The sequence below is a fragment of the Panthera uncia genome, assembly GCF_023721935.1.
Source record: "Panthera uncia isolate 11264 chromosome C1 unlocalized genomic scaffold, Puncia_PCG_1.0 HiC_scaffold_3, whole genome shotgun sequence".
In the NCBI taxonomy this organism is placed as follows: domain Eukaryota; kingdom Metazoa; phylum Chordata; class Mammalia; order Carnivora; family Felidae; genus Panthera; species Panthera uncia.
Genome location: NW_026057584.1, coordinates 57,066,950 through 57,071,567, shown reverse-complemented (window position 1 = coordinate 57,071,567; position 4,618 = coordinate 57,066,950). Strand labels below are relative to the sequence as shown.

The following is a 4,618-nucleotide window of genomic DNA, read 5'->3' as shown; positions in this document are numbered from 1 at the left end:
GGGGCAGACAGCCCAGAAAGGACAGGTGTCTCGCCTTCACTTGCAGGTCACGAAGGCACTTAAATTGAGACCTAAGAGGGGCGCCTCAGAGGCTCTGTCGGTTAAGTGTCTGACTTCAGCACAGGTCATGATCTCATGGTCATTGAGTTCGAGCCTTGCATGGACAGCTCAGAGCCTGGAGCCTGCTTCAGATTCTGTGTCTCCCTCTCTCTGCCCTCCCCCGCTCGTACTCTGTCTCTGTTGCTCTCTGTCTCTCTCTTTCTCTCTCTCAAAAGTAAAGAAACATTAAAAAAAAATTTTTTTTTAATTGAGACCCTGAGAGCTGCAAAGCGGCTAACCAGTGCAAGAATGGGAATTCGAGCTTCTAAGACTGGGACTTGTACATGCAAAAGCCTAAGGGTGACAGAGTTCATGCTGCACTCAGAGACTACCAGCCATCCAGAACATAGATGCAATAAAGGATAGTGTGGAGGAAGGCAAGAGCCAGACTACTGTCTGCTATATCTAACTGGAGAAAAAAAGCAAACAATAATATCCAGCATTTCTTAGATGCTTACTAGATATCAGGGATTATAATAAGCATTTTACAAGTATTGTTGCACTGAATCCTCACCAAGTTTCTGAAATTTCCTTCTCTGTATCGTCTCTTAATGGCAAAACTAATACATGCTTGTTCTTTTTCTTCTAAAAAATTTTTTTAACGTTTATTTTTGAGACAGAGAGAGACAGAGCATGAACGGGGGAGGGTCAGAGAGAGAGAGAGAGAGAGAGAGAGACAGAATCTGAAGCAGGCTCCAGGCTCCGAGCTGTCAGCACAGACCCCGACACGGGGCTCGAACTCACGGACCGCGAGATCATGACCTGAGCCGAAGTCGGCCACTTAACCGACTGAGCCACCCAGGCGCCCCAGTATATGCTTGTTCTAACACACTAAAGAATCTCCCAAACCCTAACCCCCCAGCAAAAGTGACAATCTGGCTTTTATTCTTTCACATACTTTTCAGTGCTTACCCAGCAGATATAAATATACGACACATAGATATTTGTAGGAAGATGGGTTTATACTCTGACGCTCTTTTGGCAGCGGCTTTTTAAAGAACCCATGTAGCTCTTTCTTTCTGAGCCAATAGCGCTCTGGCGAACATGGTGAATGTTCCTGAGACCCGCCGGACTCTGCAAGAGGTGTGCCAAGCCCCAATCCCACCAAGTGACCCCGTACAAGAAAGGCAAAGATTCTCTGTATGCCCAGGGAAAGCGGTGTTAGGATAGGAAGCAGAGAGGCTATGGTGAGCAGACTAAGCCGATTTTCCGGAAAAAGGCTGACACTACAAAGAAGACTGTGTTGAGGCTTGAATGTCTTGAGCCCCAACTGCAGCTCTAAGAGAACGCCTGCTGTGAAGAGAGGCAAGCATCTTGAACTTGGAGGAGATAAGAGAAAGGGCCAAGCGATCCGGTTCTAAGCTTCAGATTTTGTTATATTATGAAGATGAAAAAATCTGGAGGTTATGTTCGAAAACAAAACAGTACACATGGACATCCTTCCAGGTCAATACATACAAATCTAAATCACTCTTTTAAGCATACACATAATAGCTTAAAGTAAGAATGTGCCAGAATTTATTCATCTGTAACTCTACTAATAGACATTCAAGGGCTTATCCCCCACTACAAACAATACTGAAATAAACACATCTTGGTAAATACATCCTTATATACTGATGCTTTCATTTTTGTAGGGTAGATTCCCCCACAGTGGGGAGGTACATTGAAAATTTTAGAGACACTGTAACAGTGAATTGTTAATGTTCTTTGCAACCTATTCATTTTTATGCCTCTGCAAAGTTGCAGAAAATAAATGGTTTCTCCAGGCAACTCCACGAGCAGTGCACAGAATGATGAGGTCCTCAGGTCTTTTTTTATGGTCAACCTGAAGGTTTTAGGCTAAATTTTACATACTTGGACAATGAGACCGAAAAAAAATATGTTGAATGATAAAACATCTCCTTATACCCACATCCTTTCATTTGCTGCTGAGGGGCTCTTTGCTCACTGCTAGGTTTGAGCAGGTGCGGGGCTGTCGGACTGCCAGATTCTAGGTGGAGAAGTCATCAAATCGTGAATGAATGCCTGTCATCATGGTCACATGACACGCCCCTTCTGACAGAGCCATGCTGCAATCGAGTCAAAATTTATCGCCCGAACCACTTCATTTTTAGAAATATAAGAAGACATATTCTTAGAACTATTTGCCACGTAATATATTTTTTTAAAGATTTATTTGCATTACTCCTCACTAGGTTTGGAGAATGTGGCAGAAATGGCCCTTTAAAAAAAAAGACAAAGACAGAGGGGTGGGGGAGGGGGGATCTTAAGTCCAAAGCTAAAGCATCAACCTTATTCTAAAACTGAGCGATTTGTCTTCTGTATTGTGACATAACCGCACTGGCCTTTCACTGGTGGATGTGGAAGAACTCGAAGCCTCTCCTTTTCAAATGTTTAGCTGCCTTGCTGCTGACACACTTAAGGTTCCCTTTGTCTTGAGTAACTCAGGCAGCATCAAAGGCATGTGCAAAGGCCCCTCCTTGTGGGAACCTTTGTCATTCCATTCGGTTTCTTTGCTCCCTTCAAAGCCCCTGGCCCCCAGGTTTGGACTCCCCTGCCCTTTATGAGTCTTGGTCAGAGAGAGCCTACCTATCACCCGAGTGCCAGATACTCCCCCTGCCAGTCCGTGGCACGGGGAGCATCTCTCTGGACTCACCCTTTGGATGCAAAACTGCTAGGCTTTACCATGGAAGCTTGTGTGCCAAGGAGGCTTTTTCTAGAATCCATTCTGGTGAAGTAGACGCAATCTCCAGAGGCAGTTTGGCAGCTCTGGTGAAATTATTTAGCCCCGCATTCAGTGGTGTGGGCAGCTCCCGGTGCAGTCCCTGTGCCCAGAGCAGAAGCAGAAGGGTCTCCACTGGACCGCTTCTGCTGTGTGATTTTGGTCACCATTCCCGGCAACAGACAGAGCCTCCGTGCCTGGTTCACAAGCCCTCCTGGAGATTCTCTGTGCTCCTGAATATCCTTTAATAACCTCCTTTCCTGCTGAAATTAAACAGGACTGAATTCTGCTGTCTGCAACTTAGAAGCCCTTTGATGGCCCCTCAAAAATGTTACCGTAAATCTTTGTGGTTTTAAAGTATTTAATAAGCTAAAGATTTAGGTTCATCATTTTTTTAAAAATGTTTATTTAATTTGAAAGAGAGAGAGAGAGAGAGAGAGGGGGGGGGGTGCCTGGGTGGCTCAGTCAGTTGAGCGTCCAACTTTCGCTCAGGTCACGATCTCACAGTTTGTGGGTTTGAGCCCCGTGTCGGGCTCTGTGCTTACAGCTGGGAGCCTGGAACCTGCTTCAGATTCTGTGTCTCCCTCTCTCTCTATCCCTCCCCTGCTCACGTTCTGTCTCTCTCTCTAAAATAAGTAAACATTAATTTTTTTTTTAATGAGAGAGAGAGAGAGAGAGGAAGGGGCGGAGAGAGGGAGAGAGAGGGAATCCCACGCAGGTTCCACGCTGTCAGCACAGAGCTCAACATGGGACTTGATCTCACGATAGGTTCATCATTTGAAAAATAATCGGAACTCCATACCATTTCCAATTTGACCCTGATATTACACTATCTTTTGGTGAAACTGAGTCTTGAGCCACCTCTGGATTACTGCTGTCTTTCTCCATGTGCTCCACTCCCCATGTTCTCCGGCTTTCCCACCACCCTCCGTGTCTCACCAAAACCTTGTCTCAGGAAAGCTGGTGTGCATGCTAGCATGGTTAGGTTTAAGTGACTTATGAGAATACCCTGTGCGGTAGAGAAGCATTTAAACAAAGGAATAAATCTCTAACTGTGGGATTTCACAAGTATCAGCAAATAAGCAAGAGAGATGTAGGTAGGGCTGGGGCCGGGGCAGGGGAAGCCGGGGCACCATGACTATCCCTTCTCCCACATTAGCCTAAGGTCATTTCTAGAGTAATAAATACTCTCTCATGAATCACCCACATTCCAGTTAGACAAATCCATACTTATCTTGAAATAAAAAGCTTCTGCACAGCCAAGGAAACAATCAACAAACCTAAAAGGCAACTGACGGAATGGGAGAAGATATTGCCAAATGCCATATCTGATAAAGGGTTAGTATCCAAAATCTATAAATAGCTTGCCAAACTCAACACCCCAGAAACAAATAATCCAGTGGAGAAATGGGCAGAAGACATGAATAGACACTTGTCCAAAGAAGACATCCGGATGGCCAACAGACACATGAAAAGATGCTCCACATCACTCAACAACGGGGAACTACAAATCAAAAGCACCTCACACCTGTCAGAATGGCTAGAATTAGCAACACAAGAAACAACAGGTGGCAGCCAGGATGCAGATAAAGGGGAACCCTCTTGCACTGTTGGTGGGAATGCAAACTGGTTCAGCCACTCTGGAGAACAGAATGGGGCTTCCTCAAAAAGTTAAAAATAGAACTACCCTACAACCCAGCAATTGCACTACTAGGCATTTATCCAAGGGATACATATGCACTGTTTCGAAGGGACACATGCACCCCCATGTTTACAGCAGCCCTATCAACAATA

General features: G+C 45.1%; 1 pseudogene; it reads left to right on the top strand.

Moving 5' to 3' along the window:
- Positions 1-762: 762 nt before the first annotated feature.
- LOC125911541 (60S ribosomal protein L36a-like) lies at positions 763-1,460 on the top strand (annotated as a pseudogene).
- Positions 1,461-4,618: the final 3,158 nt, after the last annotated feature.